This window comes from Erithacus rubecula (assembly GCF_903797595.1).
Source record: "Erithacus rubecula genome assembly, chromosome: 12".
Classification (NCBI taxonomy): Eukaryota; Metazoa; Chordata; class Aves; order Passeriformes; family Muscicapidae; genus Erithacus; species Erithacus rubecula.
In genome coordinates this window covers 10,590,969-10,612,416 of record NC_136664.1, presented here as the reverse complement: position 1 = coordinate 10,612,416, position 21,448 = coordinate 10,590,969, and the positions used below count along the sequence as shown (strand labels likewise).

Genomic DNA, 21,448 nt, shown 5'->3' with positions numbered 1-21,448 from the left:
GGAGCTTAACAGTCAAGACTATTTTAAGTTCCAGTTTCATTGATATTAAACGTGAATACAACATATATGAAGGAGAACACAAGCTGATTAAAAAAGATATTTAGGAATAAAAAATACAGAACTGTTTAAGAGCAGCATTAGCTATCATATTTTACCACTAATACAAAACCACTCACCTTATGTAGCCATGCTGAAAATATATGTAGCATCCAGTATATGACAAGAATTCATTAAAAAAGGTGATATTTATATGATGCAGAGTAAAGCATGCTATTTAAATCTATTCCTAAGATTTTTTTTAAGCCTAGTCTCATTTATTAGGTACTGTTCAAATGAACAGTAGATAGTTTGCCAACTACTGCCCACAAATAATTCTATTTAATGGGAATAAAATTAGTCTTTACACTTAGTATTTACAATATAATACAAAATTTTGCCTAACAGAGAATGGGCAGATATTGAAGAATATTAAACGCTTTTAAAAATGTCTCAGAAAAACTGCTTCAGTGCTTTTATTTTAGGTGAGGAAAACAAAATATGGGCAAGATATTTGTCAAAATGCTTTCTCTGCCATTTAATACTGACTCTTTGTACTTAATGCTACCCAAAGATTTGGAAGAATCACTGAACTCCTTCAAAAAGGTTTAGGATTAGGATATGTACTAAATGCATTGGACATTACATTCAAATTTGAAATCTCAACTTTTCTCACCTTTCTGATTTGAGATTAAAAAACCTTGGTTTAATTCTGTAATGAGTCTTGACTGCCATCTTCAAACAGCTGTATATCTGTATTTTTTATTTCCTTTTTGGTCACAATAAAAGGTTAACACTTCAGTATAAAAAAACAGAATTCCAACTGTCTCAAATGCTCAACAACAGTGTCCCACAGAAATGCTTTAAAAAATAAATTTGTGCTTTTCTGAGTTGAAAATACCTCGCTGAAAATAGGACCAAATTGAAAATAGGACCAATGTTCTTATTTTTTACATCCAAGCTTTTAACTAATATATATAAAACTCAAAATAAAGGAAGCTTCTAAACTCTAAGATCAGCTTGAATCCTGCATCTGTCAATGCTCAAAAATATGCATACTTTACTCCATAGCATTTTATGTATTTATTTCCAGAGTTAACTTATTCACTTCCATTTCAGGCAAAGAGCATGTAAGATAAACTATAAGCTATTCTACCATAATCACATGTAATCATCCATTTGCTATCAATATGAATACTGATTAACAAATATATTATTGAATGAGAAATAATCCTCTTCCTCTATCACGTGCTGAGTTCCTGTGATCATCTTATTAACAATGTCAGAACAGAGCCACAAAGAGTGCTGTTACAGGAACGTCAATGTAATTCACATGTACAGACACATACACATTACTCATTAAGGAATTATGATTAAAGGGCAACACAGAGTCATATACACATAAATATTGCAAAAGAATTATTCTAGTCCTGTACGCAGTGATTTTTCAAGTGAGGAATAACATCTTCCATTTTCACCTTTCCCCCACACTGGTGTAGATGTGAGAACAAGAAGAGGGATACAGAAATGCTCCCTGTTCCTCCTCCACGTGGATGGGACTTTAATAAAGTGCATACACCTTAGACTCTCCCTAAGAGCTGGAACAGAGATGTCTCCCTACTCAATAGCTCTTCTGGAGCTGGATCCCTACTGAAGGAGGGAAAGGCACATATAATCTTCCCTCAGCTTCATATTTTGCCATGTGCCAGGAGAAAAACAAAATAGCCTGAGATTAGCACCATGGTAAGGTTCAATGCAATCCTTTCAGCTCTTCGAATTCATTCTTAGAATTAGGAATACACTGAACAAAATAATCTGTTTGTGACAATGATGGGAAATCTGGTTGCTGCCATTTTATCTAGCGCAGAGTCCAAATGCATCATTTTTCAGACCAGTGTAAATTCATCTTTAATGTCTTCAAAGGCATGAATTACTTGCTACAGCTTGAGCCAATTCAATGATTAGGTACTGGCTCTCTATGCAAATCTCTAACATGCCAGCCCTGCACTTCTTTTCTTTCCCAAATTAAAATTTCTAGTTCAGTATAGAACACCAAACATTTTAGAAAATAGAAGGTTCTTGAGGGAAGTGTGCGTTCCCACCAAAACCATGACAACTATACATTTGATCAAGAAGTCACATTTGAACTTTGCTCATAACAGAACTTTGATAGTGCTTCCTTTTTCTTCAGCTTGCCTCACACCTGTTTTGAAGAAAAAACATAAAATTGTTCAATGTTTCTCCATAGGTGGAATTGGTTTAGAAGGTTTTTTTTTTAAAGGTTTTGAACTTTGTCTCTGGCACTGTCACAACTAACATATTTTACAGATAAACTGTTTCTAGGGAAGAATAAATACAAAAATGTAACTATATCTGGATCTGTTTGACTGGTGAGTTACAAACTTGCATAATTCTTAACTTGATTTTCTCCCCAAAAAGCTGGGAAAATTACATAAACAATACTGTAACTGTCCTAAACAAATGTACATCTACTCCTGGCAGACTATCTACAAAAGAAAATCTCACTTTTTTTAATGTTTAGGCACTCATCTTTGATTGATCCATCAGGAAAAATAAAAACCAAACACCAACTATATCAAATCTCAAAGCCAGTTAGCTACACAGGTACCAAGCAGTCACACAATTAAGAAAAGATTCTATAGACTTAAAACTACCTTTCATTTCAAAAGGAACCATAATTCTTAAGTTGAAAAAGCATGAAAGGCAGAAAATTCCTTGAGGAAAAAAAGATATCCGTACATTTTTGGTATACTGAATGTACAGAAATAAGATTAAATAAGTAGCAGTATTACATAAAAACCTAGTCCAAGACAAATATAATAGGATTTCTGCCTTTGTATGTACAGTTATGCATGTATTTTTCTATATGTAGATCAGGCTTCTGTCTTGATTTTAAAAACAAATTCAATTTCAAAAACCTGCATTTGAAGGTTAATCCATTTAGGAAAAAAGTACCTCCTAGTATACTGAAATAAAGCAGAAGTGTTAGTATAGTACCTTAATTTTTAGGAGTTTCTTGTTTAGTGCATCTGTAGTGAAAAACTACATCAAAGTTGCACATTTTGTGGTTGGGTTTCTTATTTAGAGTTTTAATACTTAATATTTGATATTGTGTCCTCCCCTTGTCATTACAGAACTGTGTGAGAACAATACAGACCTTGAAAGGTGAACTGAACTTGATTTTATAATATGCATATTGTGAAAAAATGATGTTTGGTGACATTTATCACAACTAAACAAACTAAAACTCAGTTTCAAATCCCATCCTTTGCTTTTTAGACCTCCAGTTAGAAAAATACTTTTCTATTTGTACACTCACTGTAACTTACTTCCATGTCCATAAGCTCTGATAAGCAGTCTGTCCAGTAAGCAGCTGAGGAGCATTTGTATTGATAACCTCAAAAAAAAATTTCCAGCTAGAGACTCTTGCTGATGATTTTCCTGTAGGCCTACACATTCAGCCTTAAATCCAGCCTTCTATTTAATTTCATATTCTGACTAATTAGTTTTATTGGTTACCTAAAAAATAATGGGCAATGACTCAGGATTCTGTAGTTTTCAATCATTTCAAAAGCTGGTGTTTGTTGGGTTTTGGTATTATTTGTCCCTCTTCTTTCATGTCTTCAATCACAAAGAATGACTTGCAGTACATGCTTTCAATTACAACTTCAAAGTATATTTGATAAGGGGTAGATAGAAGTAAATCCATAATTTCAGCATAGTGTCTACTCAAACTTCTGTCATCTCACACTTTATCAGTTGCAAAACACAGCTCAGGTATTTCCTGGATCCTTTAAACTTTCTTTTCCTTTAGTTTCTGGGTTATAGTGACCCCCCTGAGCAAACAACCACCTCAAAGATGGAGAATGGCAAATGGTTCTGTCTAATCTCAGACCAATCAGCAGTCTTTGAAAGTACTGACTACAAAGTTTAATAAGTTACTTTTATCTTACTCTGATAAGGTGCTTCTGTTTCATAGATTTTATTTCTTGTTTTATTAAATATGTTGGTGCAGCACTTTTTACCTCCTCAATTTCTTATAGAAGAAAAGCACAAAGCAACAGAGCTTAGTTCTAGACAGGACTAGGAGAACACAAAGAATTACTATTTTTGGCACAGTAGAATTAAGCCAACTCAGTAACACAGGGTAGTGCTAAAATCCTAAAATTTAATTCTTTAAATTCAGATCAGATATTCGCAAAACAAGCCAGGCTGACAAAAAACCACTGAACACTCAAAAATCTCCCTGAAATATACCAAAGACATTCAAGGCCTGCAGAAAATAAGTATAAAGAGGAATTATAAAAGCCAAAATTTAAGATTACAATACAATATCCAAATAATTTCCTTTTTAAAATGAATACAGCCAGCACATATGCAAAAATACACCATTCAATTAATTATACTAAAAACCCCCATAATAAAAGGAATAGTTTCTATTGTTTTGCCATACATAAGCTTGAAGCTTTACAATTCTCACCTTAGCAGAAGCATGTGCCCTTCACCAGGAGAACCATGACCAATTGGGATTGCTTTTTTTGCTGTTTAAGAAAAACTTTCATGTCAAAATTAGTTACAACTTGAGATCTTAACTTACAGGTACAGGTAATTGCTGCTATCAATAAACTCCTATGAGTTATTCTCCTAAGAGAATGCAGTTATGGTATCTGCAAGAAAAAAGGAGAGAAAAGCCAGAACCACTACCAAACAAATTGGGCTTGCCAGTAATTGTCTCATGGCACATTTTAGGACAACTTGGAAGTTGACAGCAGTAAATTTTTTTGGGGGAAAATTGAATGCTATGTAATTTCCTGAAAGGATTTGGTGCAGACGTGGGAGTGCAAAGGAGGAGGGGATAGAAGAGAAACGACTTTTTTAATTTTCTTTTTTTTAATATAAAGACCATGCCAAAGAAAATGCAAATTCCCAGTTTTGATGTCTATTTTGAGGATCTGAAACAAGGCTTTTAATCAATGTATTATACATCAAATTGATAATGTTAACTTCTGATTATTCAAATGTATGAAATATTCATAAAGAACTGTCCAAACTTTTACATTTCTCAGACTTCTTTTCTCTATTAATTATCATGCCTGGAAGCTTTTTAGTAAAAGCAGCAGCCATCAGCCTGACTGAACCTGACAAGCTAGCAAGGCCCAATTACACTGGCACTCTGTGGCACTTTGATGTACTGGAAACGAAAAGAGATAGGGGCAAATTGTATAGCACATTATGTTAATGACTTGATTTAATCCAGCCACTAAACTTTATGTAGCCTGTTAAAAAAGATGCTAACACTAATTATGCCACTTTGGAAAGGAAAGAAGGGGACAAGCATTTCATACCGACAAAGTGAAGCTCATAAATGTTGTAAATGAAATGAAACAAAATGAAGTAATCTATGATTAATCATACATCATAGACAAGAAGAAAAGAGAAAGAAGCAAGTGGTATAGTTAAGTACTGGAAAATCTGTTAGATACCCTTTATGATCAACATATCTAAGAAATAACCATGAACTGTCTAATTTGCAACATGCAAAAAAACCTCAGTATGATCTTAAATGGCTTAAACAGTTTGGCATACAACTCAGATTTAGGGGATAATTAGCATAACAATCTCTAAAAATCACAAGTTTTATTTACAGTGTTTGATTACCAGCAGGATATTTATCTCAAAAGATAAAAGGCAGTGATTTTTAATCTTAAAAAAATACAAATTCAGTAACAATTTTGACATGCTGTATTCTATAATTAACCCAAGAATTTATATCAACCAATGCATATTCTTAAAATCCAATCTGTATCAAATACACTGTTGTCTTAATAATTCAGAGGTTTTATTGTTTTATCTATCTTCATGAACATGCATTTTTGTTACCATAGGAACAGATCAATGGAGCAAGGTAGAAACTGATGAATCTGAAACGAATCTACACACAAAGTTCTCACAGAAGTGCTCTTAAATAATTGTGATAAAATAAAATACATGTTAACTAGAAAATTATAGAACAAGTATTATAGTTTGACTTAAAAGAGATGAGTAGCAGTAATTTTAGTGCTCAAACTTACAGAAGAAATTTTTATACACATAAACAATGCAATTCCATCTTCAAAAGTACTTTCTGCATCTTTCTGAGGATTACATGAGTGATAGCATGTCTAAGCCTCTTCTACAGCTTAAAAAAAGTACAGCTATATTTCTCATACAAAGAATTGCTTCTTGATGCTAGTTGCTTTGTAGGATGTTTCACAGGCTTGAAAAAAGCATTTAAAAAAATAGAAATCAAGCTACCTCTAGGATATCACACTACAGAACACTAAAAACCGTGAAGTGTGATAGGATCTAACAGTACAAACTTGGTGCTTTAAAAGAAGGCTAAGACAGATCACAAAAATTAATTGTTAGAAGTACTGTCATTAATTTTAAGTACTAGTTTTATAATTTTTTACATTGTTCAGTCAAGGTTAGATCAAAAAGTATGACATATTATTTTATTTTATTTTTTACAGAACTATCCTACTGAGATACTGTTCAAAGTAAATTTTTCAAATTTGTATTAAAATCATCTTATTTTTTATATATGTCTTTGTGGTAATTAATTGCTGGTTTTAACAGCAAGAGAACATGATTAGTGCACTTGGCCACAAATAATAACAGAAAAAGAAGTACACAGAAGTGATTTGATACTGCACCTATATAACTTTACTGAAAACTGCTGTTAAATACAGCAAAGCTACTCTTACAGGGCATTAGGATGAAAATATTTTTTTTAGTCTGGCCAAATAATTGCTATAAACATTTTGACTCAGCTGTTTAATATTCATGGATAATGGACTTGAAATAATACAGTCATTGCTGTCAGTTTTTATTGCTTCAAGAGCATCATCACCTTGATCTGAAAAGCATTAGAAGAATCAATGTGGTTAAAGCCCTTTATTGTAGTCCATCTGAGTTTTGCTGAGGAACCTGATAGGTGCTTTACTAACAAATGAAGAGTAAGTGCCAGACAAATCCTCTCTTCCTTAACCCTGAAAATCAATGACCTTTAGATTCATCTAAACTGTATCTCTTTCTGATTTGTAAAAAAGTGTTTCCCAGATGAAAGTTGAGGACTGAAACGATGTAAGTACTGTAATGAATACTGAGGTATGAACAACTGTTAGCTTTATACAGGACTGTGGCCTGAATTTGTGGATTTCCTCTATGTTAAACTCCATGAACACACAAAGAAAAATGTATCCTTCTTTTTAAATAAAAATATTGCTGTGTGCAGGTGGATTATTTCAGAGCATTTTGGCTTTTTCTTCTCTGAAGCAAATTACTTATAAACTCAACAGGGATTCAACATCATTTTTTTCCAAGTTTTCTAATGCATTGATATGCAGAAGCTGCAAACAAATGAACATGAAATTTTAGCATTCTATTTGTGCTTTTTCTGTAAACTTGGAATCTTGGACTTGGTTTATTTCACTGGTAAACAATTTAAGCACAGAAGGGGAACAGGATGACCTGTCTTTTATAATCTTTAAATAAATCTGCCTCTAACAACTTTAAGTCATGAATATGATAAGACATACTACCCCTCTCCCTGTCTGAAAGGATTTCCAATAGCAGCATTGGCTGTTATCTGCAGACAAAAGGAGCATATTCATTAAAATAGTCTTTAGAACAGCATAGTTCTAAGGGAGAATATAAAGACATTTAAAATAGAAGCCAGGTTTCCTTTAATATTTTATGAATCTAGGTCAGATACCAGATTTTTGCATTCAATTACGATACAGTTTCCATTTGGGAAGAAAAAAACACCACCATATCCACTACCCAGCTTCAGCTATAAAGTACACCAGAAAATAATTTCTGTCATGGAGCTTCTCATAATGAGGCAGCTCCCACTGCTAGTAAGAAAGGCTTAAGAAAATGGAAAGAGACATAGATTTATTAACAAAATACAGTTACTTATTCATAAAAATGAATTCTACCTCCTGGTTCCAATTCTTCAGTTATTTCTCTCTCTTTTCCAGAAGTAATTGATGTTTGGTCAGCTAACTGCTCCTCTGACAGATATGAGAGCTCTTCTGTCTCCTGTTAAATTTCTTCAGCCATCTCCACCTTATCATCTGCTAGACTTTCTTGTTTAACCTCCTGTCCCATATGCTACATAAAAAGATAAACTTACACCCCTTGAAGAGTAAACCTTACTGAAGTTCAAAACTGGAAGAGTTATGGCCCATATCCATTATACAAAGTGTTTAAACAATGGTATTGTTTATGCAGCACAGGAAACAATGAGGTTGTCAACTGCAGTTACAAATAATTGATATAGTAAAAAGAAATTCTCTAACTATGTATATTTGTGAAAACATGACTATTATAATCATTTGGTACCTGTCAACATATATACAGGCTCTTAGATTTCCAGATTCATTTATATTTCAGCTCTTTCAGTTCTACAAGACTCAGTTAAACAAAAAAAAAAAAAAAACCAAAAAAATCCACTCCACTCCTATCTTATTCAGTTAGCAATTTTACAACTAAATTATACAATATTTTCTGTTTCAAAAGCAAACTGGTATCATATAAAAAAGAAGACAGCCTTGTCACACAGTATAAATGCTCTCTAAGGTAAAATACATTCAGCACATAACTTATTCTGAGGTTATCTTACTCCCTTGGCTCCCTTTGAGTTCAATTATGTAAAGTAATACCTCATCAATGGATACAACATTATCCATTGGGATATCCTGGGGTTATGTCCAGGATGGAAACTTAGTGAAGTCAATGGTGTAAAACCCTACAGAAGTGATGCCCTGATGTGTTCTCCTGGAGCACTGCAGCAGTGCCACCACCTCCCTCTGCATGGGGCTCACACACCCTCAGATCTGCCACACTCCAAGGACCATTGCAGACACTGAGGCCTGAGCTGATCCCCACCCACACATTTCCAGACTCTTCGAGGTTTAATCCCTGCTTGCTGGGTAACACAAAGGGATTTGATGAGATTTATTCACTGAACCCATGGTAGATACCTCTTAGACTGATAGTTACTTGTACACTCATAAAAATAGATGCACATGTCACTTTACCTGTGTATGGGAATTGGTCATGGTATGAATGTTACTATCTCATATCTACAGCAAAGTCATTGTTATAATTGTAGTGAACCCTATAGGATTGCTTGGTAAATTTTAAAATACTCAGTGATTTAAGTGTTGCTAAACTCTTTTGCACCTTGATTTTTCAATCCATATCTTGGCACAGTTACCCTCTTGGCATTCCTGACTTTACACATTTCGAATTGTTTCCAATCTGATCTTCCTTTGTATGGCTTAATCTCTGTATTAAGTGAGCCTTGCCAACAAACTCTGTTGAGTCATGTTTTCACAAATTCATATTCAACTCTGCTTCTGCCACAACCTTTGATGTTTACGTGGCCAAACCACTTGTTCACAATACCTATTTAGCTATACACCAAAGTCACCCTATTTATTCATTATTTCCCTCTGCTATATATTGGTAAGTTTCAGAGGGAAGGCAAAACAAACTCGACCCAAACAAGAGCAAAATGTGCAGGGCCAGAACCTGGAACTTCATGATTCTTGTGTCTTCCAACTCCCCATGTTCTAGGATACTGTGATTCTGTGAGATGATCATCCTGTGATCCTTTCCAAGCTGAACCACTCTGTGATTCTGTGAATACTTCTGCAGTAGCAATGACAAAAAGCTTTAATCAAATGCTAAATACACAGGGCTTGAAGGGTATTAGAACATCTATGCTATTCTGCAGCAACTTAATAGCAAAAGTGTAAAGTGAAAGTGTAGTACCCTGGTGATACAGTTAGGAGTACAAGAAGCTCTCAAGTGCCAATCTGGGGAAAGCAAAATTGCCATTTAAGCATTATGCCCATTATGCCACAGGAAGGACAGAAGATGGAAAGCGTTGCCTAATTTTCCACACTCAGCTTAACCAAATACAAGTACAGCCTATGGTATTTTCATGCTGTGAATATTATTTTAAATTTAGCCTTACATAATCAAGCTGTCAGTAACAAGTGCCAACATGCTGTAACTTCATATTATTGTAGCTTAAGGTATCTTTCTTTATTTTAATACCACTTAAAGCCAATTTAGCAAACACTTGCTGTGGTCAAAGAAAACATTTAAATGTTCAATTTAGTATTAGATGCCAATAAAGCTACTCAGAATCTTAATGGTAATCACATGAAGAACTGAAGCCATACTCATAAGAATTATCACAACAAGTATGTCCATTCCATTCCATTAGATTGTTCATAGAAATACACTTTTTTAAAAATACGCATTTGAAGAATCAAGTCTAAAAATATTTAGTTACTTCCTGCCTGTGCTCTACTTTTTTAAACTTTATATATTGCCACAGTTATAACACAGTTGTTGAGATACAAAAAGACATTGCAAAGTCTTAAATATTCACTGAGAAGTTGCCCTACAGCATGGGAAAAACACATATGAATCTCTTCAGAAGATGAGAAGATAAATGCATTATTTTAAATGTACACCGCTGTAAATAAAAATCAGTGTATACTGAAAATATTAAAAATTTCTGAATTAATGAAGTTGAAAGACAAATAAACATGGCCAATGGCCCATATAGGCTTCGTGTAACTTTGTACAGTAAATAGAATAATGGCTTATAACTGGAGGGAGACTATCAGATGGGCCTCTTTTCTGTAAGAGTTTTCAATATAGAGAAGAAACACTGAATAAAGAGTAAGCATTAACCCAACAGAAGAAGAATAAATGCAGCTGAAAAAATATGAGCCTCATTCAGCATATAATCTGCATTTGGTCAGATTTTGTACTTAATAGCTAGTCATAACCTTAGCATATTGTACAAATGTTCACTTAAAAGGCAGCTTTGAAATCACCACCAATAGAAACTAAACTTTTCTGGGCAATATTCCTGAACTTCAACATAGGTATGACCTCACATCTTGAGAAAATATTAGATTTTTTTCAGAAAAATACCTCTTTCTACTTTGATCTTGTCAAGGATTGCATTTTTGTCTGCTAAATCAGATTTGATAGCCATCTTAGTTTAGCAATTTGCAGTTTCATTTGCTGTTCCTTTGATTTCCACTGCTGTTCATGGGTCATACAGAAGACACTGTAATAAAACATATGGCATGTGAAACACTCTTAGAAATCAGCCTCAACAGAAAATAATAAAGAAAAAAGCTTTTAGTGGCACAGAGACCACTGTCATCATGTCTTAGGAATTAAGTAAACACATGCTGGTCTGCTGCTGTTGAAACCAAGGCGCCTTTCTCAGGCTGCGGTTAAAAAACATGAAAGAGTTTGTGGGATGAGCAAAGGAACTGGCCTTAATTTAGAGCTCCAAAGTCAAAAAGTTGGCAGCATACAACATTTGTGGGTCTAGAAAAGGAATTCAGATGCATATCCCAGAGTAATCCACAACTCTAAACCTCAGCAACTGACAACTAACAAAACCATTCTTTCCGCATACAAAACCTCTTAATGTAGAGAACTGGGACCATCCACCTGATTTCTTTTAAATCTGTGAAACATGCAGAGCATAAAGTCAGTTGCCTGTTCAAAGAAAAATGTTGACCACAAAGTGACAACAGTTTTCTCATACTGTAAAACAACAATTCTGATACTGATTAAGAAGCACATTTAAAGTAATCTTTCTCCTACTTTAAGAAATAAAATCCAGAGGTGGGCCAAGAAATTAGAATAACTTTATTGCCTGCAGCACATTATTTACTTGTAAACTACCAATCTGTGTGCAATAAGGATTGCATGGACACAGAACTAGAATGGCTGAAACCACAATAAAAAGTGTTACTGAGATTAAAACTAAATTAAGTACATTATAAAATTTACAGTGTAATTCTCAGTAGGCTAAAAGACAAAGCTTTGCAGAGTTTTCATACAAATTAGACACTGAGTGGTATAGTCTTCATATTACTATATGTCCATTCTTACTTACTGGAAAAATGCCAATCTTCACCAAGCACAAACCAGTTTATTCACTTTTGTACTCTGTGAAAAATCAGTAATTGTAGGGTTTTGTAAACAAAGTCAACTCCTCAACTCTTTGGTGAAGCTCATCAGCTAAAAAAAATTTATATTTTACATACATCAGTATATTAAGAATCTTCTGATATCTATTTATTTATCCACCTACCTCTTCAAGAGATCTATGTAACAAGCCTTGACCACAAAAAGAGAGAAGAAATGCTGCAGAAGGGACAGCCCACATAGGTTCACAGACTCTACATGCTGACTGAGACTTCTGAGTATCTGTGAATGCATTTTTATCTCATGCATTTGAAGAATGACTTTAAGATTAAAAAAATAAAAATATTATATCATGAATTGCAAACCCTAAAGTATATAGGATTTATATTCCTGATCTGTATTTTTCATTAAAAAGTTATATATTCCTGTATTTTTTCTTTTTCTCATACTATATCTAACCTATGTACACAGTTCTATAGGCACAGAGCATTTTATAGTGTGACTTTTCACAGCATGCATGACTTAAGCAAAGCTTCTAAGTCTGCAGTAATACATACATCCCTCTCCTATAATTTTGAAGGTAAAATGTGGGCAAATATAATGCACTGGACCCACTACCATTCCACAGTATGGAAAGGTACAGAAGAGACAGTGTGTTCTCTAATTGCTTAGAGATTGATTGGCTTCCATAAGCATAACTCTCTTCAAAACAGAAGAAATACTGTCAGTTTTCACACTTCTGAAAATGTTTTCAAGTTTGAATGCCCACAACACGCAGTTACATGAGAGTTCATCAGCTTTAGGTACAATTACTTCACATATGGATGCAGCCAGGTATTAGCTCAGTTTTTTGGACAGCTGTGCTGGCAGAAAACCCATTGAGCATTATTACAATGGTCATTAAGAATTTAGATGTTTAAATGAAGAACGTTAGAAGACAGGTTTTATCTGAACCCATATAATGCTAATGTTTATGTCAGTTTGAATTGAGTCCACGTGTGCCACTTTCTTCTTTCAAATTCTAAAGATTACATTTACTTAAATTCATGTGGAATTTTTTTCATATTTACTGTATTTCACTGAAGTTGGAGCCATCTGTGTAACTATAATGGTCAACCACATCTGGCACCATTTCCTTTGGAGGAGGTTTAAGCATTGCTAGATTTGCATTACAAGTTCATATGAAAACAATTCCTCCAAACTTTTTATACAAATGAATTATTTCTTGAATACTGACTAAATAATAAGAGTCAACTGACAAATTTATACTTGTTCTTTGCAAACTTCTCTGACCCAGTTCTGAAGTCTTGGCTTCAGCAAAATTCCCATCAACGTCAAATAAATTTCCCAAAAATAGCCTTAACAAAGAATGGGTTTATGTACCTTTGCCTCCATTTAAAAAAATAAAAATAAAAAAAATTAATTAAGTGACACCTGTGGATACAGGCCTATCTACTGCTAGCATAGGAAGCCATACTAAAGTTGCACTGTTCAAATAGGCAACCAAAAAAGCTGACCATTAAATGGTGGTTATATAATCCTTCTCTTTCTAATTTATTGATACCTATACAGTAACATGGAATGATGAAAGATGAATCAATGTTTAAATGCGAGTACATGAAAAGACAGATGATTTTAGTAAAAGAAACACCACAGTAGAGATTACTGTGCACTATTGGAAGCTCATTTTCAATTTCTCATTAAATATCTTTTTAAGTCATCCCATTATGCTTTCAAGTAGAACAGAAAATTTCAAGCCAGATTGTTAAGATGATTTATTAGTATGAATTATTTATCTGAATAAATGATAGAGAATAAACAAAAACATCATCAGAAGTATTTATTTTGGGGAAATCTCCAGCAATTAACTGAAGTGAGAGACAAGTGATCAACTTCTCCACATGAAACTCTAAATATTGACTATACAACTGCTGCACCTCTTAAGTAATAAAAAAGTTTTAAGCCATTTGTTCTCACAATTTTCTACTACTATGATGTTTAAGTTTGCCTCAGAGCATATAAAAAGTATGCCAAATATTGTAAGAATAATAGGAAGTAAATTCGGTATCACTTACAATATGTTTAGTTAATGGTATTCTTTTGTTAGACACGACACTGGCAAGCTCAACAAATTTTAAAAGAAGAAATAATCTAGATACGAGAAAAGGCTTCAAGATCTACTTTCTGCAATTATTAGCTGTAGGACGTCTAACATTTAACATTCTTATTGTCTAACTCTATTCAGTGTAAAAGACAACAGTGGTTCACAATAAAGGAAAAGTTCGATGGAAGGAAATTTTTTCCTTTAATATGCTTGTGGCAACTGACTGTAATTACTACTTTTCTGAACAGAGAATTCTGAATCATATCTTAACAATGCTTTTAAGCACCACTGATAGAACTTATACATGTTATTATGTATAGCAATCTTTGTAAACCCTCATGTGAACCTACACAAAAATTGCAAGCAGAATCAGGGGAAGCGAAATGGCAATTATCAAAACAACCAAAGGACTCCTCAAAAATAAACACTGGAGAAGCTGTCAAATATCAGACTTCAGGTAAGTTCATTAAGACATGCTAGAAGAACTTAACACAAAAAGTTCAAACACCACTTTCTTCAAAAAAAAGCAAAAACAAGAACCCAAATCGAAATAATATATGCTTACCAAAACATGACATTCTTTCAATTACCCTAATAAATCTACCAGAAATTCAAATAAGAGCTTTATGAATTTAAGTTCAAAATAAAGTGACTCCTACTTACTTTTAATTACATTTTTTCAGAAGTAATCTACTATTACAAGAGAATTAGAAAAAATATAGTCTGTTCCAACAGAGCCCTGGCAGAGCACCTGAGAGTTTCCATATACACAGTCATATGATGACTAGCAGCATGAACCTGGTCACACGTGTGCAAAAGAACAAAAATATGTACACACGTTACAGAACACGGTACATTAAGATCTATTAAAAAAGGACCAGAATCAAGTTTTCTGTATCCAGAAACCCTAACTTACCTTACACAGCTTATCATAGCTTTTCTTCAAGAGTTCATTCTCTTTTTCTGGACTGTTTATTCTTTCCTGTAATTAAAATGAAGAGGAAAATTTCAAGTAACACACACCACAAAAGGAAATTACAATGAATGTGTGAACAGAAATAGCGAATAATTTTTAGGTACTGTCATGCTATTAGTTGTTCTTTTAATATAGCTGTCTCTTAGAAGCTTCATAAGAAGATAAATCTGCATGGATTTACATTTACATTAGGCCCAAAATCTTTTTCATGCTGTTTAGATGAAGCTGAGTGTAGCACATTGGAGTTGATCAACAGTATCTAATCACATTCTGTTTTATGCAAAACAACACAAAAACCTGGAGCATATATTTTTGAACTGTCTTTAAGTAAGTGAGTATTTGCTAGGGCATGGCTTTTGCACAGAAAATATTTTTATTGACATTATAGAAACAACACCCCCTTGCTTCAAAACATTGGGCATTAGACTTTAAAGGTTTGGCAAAAATACCTATGAGGTAAACTTAGTTAACGTAAAATACATGTACAATAAGTAAAGCAGGTGGTAAATCCAAATATAAGTTGCTACAAAAGGCAAGAAAAATCAAGTAAGTTTTCACACTCTTATTCCTCATACATTGAAGAAAATGGGGAAGAAACCATTTGTTTAGCCTTGCATCTGGACAATTTGTTAGTGATGACTGAAGTCCCTCAGAGTCTCTAGACAAAGAAACGGAAATGACTGATTTGAACTGCTGGGTATGATGAAACACTGTACTCATTAAATCAGGTTCAAAGAATACTAAAAACTAGCAATACATGATCAATGAACCAAACACTATGATTTTTTCCTATTAAAAAGCCACTTGTTTAGTATCAGAATTGACATGATATCTTATGCTTTAACTTCAAATATGTATCACAGGGATCAGGTGTGGTTCACAATTCTATGAAACAGAAGCAGCATTTCAGTCAGAAGGTTTTCTTCTGAATAAGATAAAAAAAATATAGTACCAGGTCAGTCTTCTAAATGTGTTTGAAAGGTCTATTTACACCTCCTTCACTGGAACATATCCCAGCATTTATATTTCTGCATGCACTACCTAATGAAGAAGGTTGTACCTCCTGTCCATAACCTGACCTCCTCTGTCCCTCTGTTTGAAATAGTTATTGATTGTCATTTGTTTTGAAGATGGAACCATTTTAACTGCCACTCTTTAAGCTGTTCATTCAGTTCATCATCTTTTGCTAATGAAGTTCTTTAGGCTCTAGGAAAAGGAAGGAATATTCAGAAAAAAATAAAATAAACACCTAGTAGAATGTTACAACACTGCATATTTCAACAGTGGTCTCCCCAGCAGTATTTAGTGTATATATTCTCAATGTGGTCAACAGGAGACACTCTTGATCCAAGTAACTGAACTGGGGGAAGGTGGCACTCACAGTGCTCTCATGAACATTAAACCCTCAGTTCAGTCATGATGAAAACGACCAAGAAATACATCTGTTCAGCAATTAAAAGATTTTGCTGTGGTTATGGTGGTTAGACATGCTGACCAAAACACACTGCAGCAGCAAGCAAAAATGAATGTTGACCACAGTTATGGTAATCACAGAGCTTGCCACAGCTCAGTTAACCCTTAATTGTAGATATATAATTGTTCCATAATCCTCATACACTCAGTTCTATTTTCCTACTAGTAGTACTTTAAAAAGAGACTTCTGATTATTTTACATTTACATTTATTTCAATGGATGTCATTAAGGCACATTTAACCAATTTTAATATTAAATGAAGAATGCTGAGAGAACCTCTATTTTCAGATTGGTTAATACTATAGTGGCTACATTCCACATTTGCTTTAACAAAGCCTCATTCATTAAGAATTTCATTGTAAATCATATTCAAAGTATGACTTGAAATAACAGAGCACAGAAGCCAATCTTCTGTTTAATAAAATTAGTGTATGAAAATTTATGCTAAATACCTATGTATGTATAGATAGTGCTTAATGACTGCAGACAGAATAAAGTTACAGCTTTTTCAATATTCTATTTCCTACAAAGTAGTTGAATAGAGAGGCTGAATCTGAATCCTGTACACACTACTTAGGTTTCCTTTTGTCTGAATATACAAGAAACAAAACCCCATTGAATACCAATCACCAACTTGTTCTTCAACCTTTCATATCTGTTGTGAGTTAGAAAATTTAATGGAGAATAAAAAATATTAGCAGTCTTATTTCACACAGTTAATAAAGTTTATTGTTCATAAACGATCTTTCTTCAATGCTATTCTTGCTGTCCTTTACCTGTGAACTCTACTGCAATAGCTTCAATGAATTGTTAGAAACAATTTTTTGATTCTTCATATCTCTCCATATTTTATTTCTTATCGAAATCACAATCCTTAAAGTCTCTAACCCTTGCAACTGTTCAAGTGAACTAATTTTTTCTTTTCCATCTGTTAGCTTCCATTTTTTACCTAAAGTTCTCTTCCATTTTACCATAATACAGGAAGAAAAACAAACAAATAACTAACTAGCCACATTGGCAAAGCCAAGAAAAGACAAGAAACACTAAAACATGCTGTGCTGGTATGTTGCCATCTAAACTAGAAATGTTGGATTTATTCACATTTAGTAAACACATCTCGAACATTCAAATTATTTGAAATGTGAAAACCATTGGATTCATCCTCTTATAATAAAGAGACACAGAAAACATCCTCCTCCAAAATGCACCTTTTATTGTGAATATTATACATGTCTTTAAATACCAGTTTGAGTCCTAGGAACGTGTTTCCATTCAGCTGTTGCCAAGAAAAAGGCAAAAGCACTTGATGTTTGTTGTAAATTACCAGAAAGTTGCATAGAATTTAAAATGGAACAGTTTACTTGTTGCTTTCTATCCAAGAACCCAAAAAGCCATGTGAAACCTGTCTGCCCTGGAATTTAGATAGCTCACCTATGAATAACTAGATTTTTGCTGCTAACAGAAGAGCTGCTTTGGCAGAAAGGATATCAGTATTACACTAAAGAGGGGAAATTGGCAAAGCACAGCAAAATGTAGAAATGAAACAACACGGGGAAAAAAGGAATGGAACAGCCATCTAATGGCACAAGTGTGATTTAGAATGCTAAAGGAAAAAGCAGTGAGGGTTTGTAGGGATACCTGGTGCTTCCAGCTCGTAAGGCTAGGATACTTTACAGAGCTCTACTGCAGTTAGGATTCCCCTGCTTACAGGAACTCTCCCATTTCCAGGCTGCCAATCATACCACCTCCATATGAACAGGCAGCTCTCCAAATACCTATAGGAAAAAGCAGGCAAGAGCTGTACAACTAAAACCTACAGAGAATCTACCATGCAATTACACATTTGGTGATATTTTCATAAAATTATTACTTTTAAAAGAAAATTATTATTTATAATTTCCACGAGCATAAAAAAACACTAGTTAAAACCAAATCTGAGAACAAAACAGCCAAACCTCCCTAACTTTACAAAAGATTGATAAAGTGAGGAGGGTCTGGTGCCCCTTTATTGGTAAATCAGTATATTTAAGTCAAAGATCTCTCTTTAAATTATCAGGAGTCTCTTTCAGTAGCCGGACAACTCAGTGCATTCTTCACAATCTGTCTGGGATGACTTTGCAGATAAAAGTACTAGGATCTCCTAGACTATTCTGAAAAAATCCCAAAATTTAAGACTAAAAATCCTTCCTCCATCTGGAGCAGTTTGAGAGAAGTGCAATATATGGTTCATTTTCATGTACTCAGCATTGACTCAAAAATCAAGAACTGTGTATATTTTTTGTTCCATTTATACCAGCTTATGTGATGAGAGTAGAGAAATATATTGACCAAATTCCAAGTATCTCTTGAAACCATTGCTGACAGAGCACTGCTTTTCTCAACCAGTTGTTTACAGATCTTGATAATTTCCACATTGTCCAAAATGTTTAGTCTTCAAATTTAAAAATAAATACATCATGAGCTTAAAAATACAAAATGAATTATCAAATTAGTTTTGTTTTGAAAAGTTGGACTCTTTTTTGCAAATCAGCTTTCCAGAATAGCTTTTTCAATTCTAAAAATTTGGGAGATTTAGTGTGTAATGCCTAAATTAATTTCTTCTTCTACAATTCACATTACAGAATGTAGGTAAATAAACATGATGATACAGCTGCTTTAAACAATTCATCAACATCTCTGATTATTGAATAAAACAGGACATGACAGACAAAACCTCCATCTTATACTTAAAGAGGTTATTTGTTCACTATTCACTTTTCCACCATCAAAGTATTTGGTGCCAGCAGAATACTGCTGCCAGGGTATAGAATTCCCTCTTTTAGTTTAAACAGACCGAATTCTGCTAAAAAAAGAGTCTTAGCAGCTTCTAACACCTGAAGGCTTGTACTCAAACATACTGCAGGTGTGTCTAAATGATATGAAAATCATTTAATATTTATGTGGATATTCTTACAGTTCTAAGATTGTAAGATTTGAGGATAACTTGTATTGATATACATTATTATAAATCCATAAAAATCCTTAACATTTGAAAAGGCATTTTCTCTTCCAACATGTATCAGTTTTAGATGTATTGGACCTACTGTCACAATGCCATGCTGGAGCAAGACAGTGGAGTACAAATCTTATGCATCTGTAAACCAGCTGAATATGTGAAATATTTTCCTCTTATTCTTTAAAATGTCAAATGCTATTGTGTTTTGGCATTGCCCAATTAATTGTCCTTACACAAAAGATAAACACAGTCACAAATCTGAGATCTACCCCAAGAAACAGGCCTAACTCAATGCTAAAACTATCATGTGTCTAAAACATGTTATCTACATAAATTAAAGTTGTGGTGAGTATAGACAGCAGCACTGTCTCATGCTAGCTATTTAAAAGTTAATGTAGTGGCACGTTTTTATTAATCTTGTTCCACACATCAAACAAAGGGGTTTGATGCCTTCAAAGGCCCTTTTTTTTCCTTTCTTTTTTAAGCAGTGGGCTTTTTTTTTCCTTTTTAAGTAGAAAAAGGAGCAGATGATAGTGAAATTTATGATGTACAGATGTAAACTCCATAGCTTCTGACAGTCAACATTAACTATTTTATCAACAGTGAATGAAACAGCATTTGATTTAAACAGGTTTTAGATACTAATATTATGGAGCAAATTATTCAAATTTAGAAGTGAAAAATTACTTTTTATTTGGATCATTTAAATTCTTGCACTTGTAAGAGCTAAAAAAGCATGTGCAATTAATTAATTTTAAGTGCACTACATTGATCACAATTTATTTATTTAAACAAAATATGACTAAGAAATGTCCATTGGATCCAGGTATATGAAAAAGAACTTGCTGTTGAACAATGAGATATTTTCCAATTTTGAGGGCAAGGCACAGTTAATTGAGGAAGACTCTGTTAGGAAGGATCATTTTTCTAGAAGTGAAGTCACCAACCAGTAGAGTAGAAAATGACAATCTACACAGGCTTCTCCCACCTAGGTAGGTATATTCTGTCCAGATATTCTGATATTACTTAAAAATAGGGTTTATATAGAGATTTTATAGAAATTAACTAGTATTTTTCACTTAAACAAGTACTTCTCTTAAAGTAATGTGCAAGACTCAACTTGTACTGATAGTTCAAGCAATATTTTCTTTAGTGCCCAAAAAGTTAAAAACCAAAAAAAAACCAAAAGACAAAAAAACTTGCCACAAAAAGCGGGCACATGGAAGTAGAGCTGAACAGAAGTCAGAAAAAGAAAAGGAACTAATATCCCTTTGAAGGCAATAACATGAATAATGGGCAAACTGATCTAGCTCTAAGCCTTCTACCACAACTGCAGAAATAAGGAACATGAACTCTCATCTTCATGCTGGCTTTAAAAGTCTGAAATGGAAAATGAAGTTAGGAGAAAGTGACTCTTAAAAAAGCTAAAAATTATCTTTGGGGTTAATGTCTGAAGTACACCAAAGAAACAATCTCTTTTCCAGACCTCTTATCATTTGGATTAAAAGCATATAGAGTGGAGTCCAAACAACAGGCTGGGGACCAGCTGTGTGAGAATGGGGCACTGATAGCAACTTACACCAGAAGGAAATGATTAAAGAAGGGATCTTGACCTCCACTGTACAAATTTATGCCAGTAAATCCCAGATGGCTAAGCTAATAAAATTGAGGTCTAATTAAACCACATCCCTTGCATCTTGTCCTTGCTTCCATATGAGCAGGACATGGACACAATACTGAGACTACTCTCAAGGAATCCAAACTATTATATTAACTGGATTAGCAGCACAAAAACTTCACCCATTCATATTCAAAACT

General features: G+C 33.8%; 2 long non-coding RNA genes across 8 annotated transcripts in view; both read right to left on the bottom strand.

Annotated features, from left to right (window-relative positions):
• Nucleotides 1–21,448, bottom strand: part of LOC306806850 — a 49,804-nt gene that overhangs the window by 15,710 nt on the left and 12,646 nt on the right. For 2 of the 7 annotated variants that reach the window (XR_013775589.1, XR_013775590.1), the window contains exons 6-7: nucleotides 15,102–15,167; nucleotides 11,065–11,203 (exon numbers count right to left, since the gene is read on the bottom strand). The exons of 2 other annotated variants lie outside the window; for them this stretch is intronic. This is a non-coding gene — a long non-coding RNA (uncharacterized lncRNA). Of the gene's footprint in view, nucleotides 1–11,064; nucleotides 11,204–12,247; nucleotides 12,364–15,101; nucleotides 15,168–21,448 lie in introns of all 7 variants that reach the window. 3 more of the 7 variants (XR_013775594.1, XR_013775591.1, XR_013775593.1) reach the window with 3 other exon arrangements.
• On the bottom strand, nucleotides 1,096–4,502 carry LOC306806851. Its single transcript, XR_013775596.1, has 2 exons — nucleotides 1,844–4,502; nucleotides 1,096–1,576 (listed from the first exon to the last, which is right to left on the bottom strand). It is a non-coding gene; the product is annotated as an uncharacterized lncRNA (long non-coding RNA).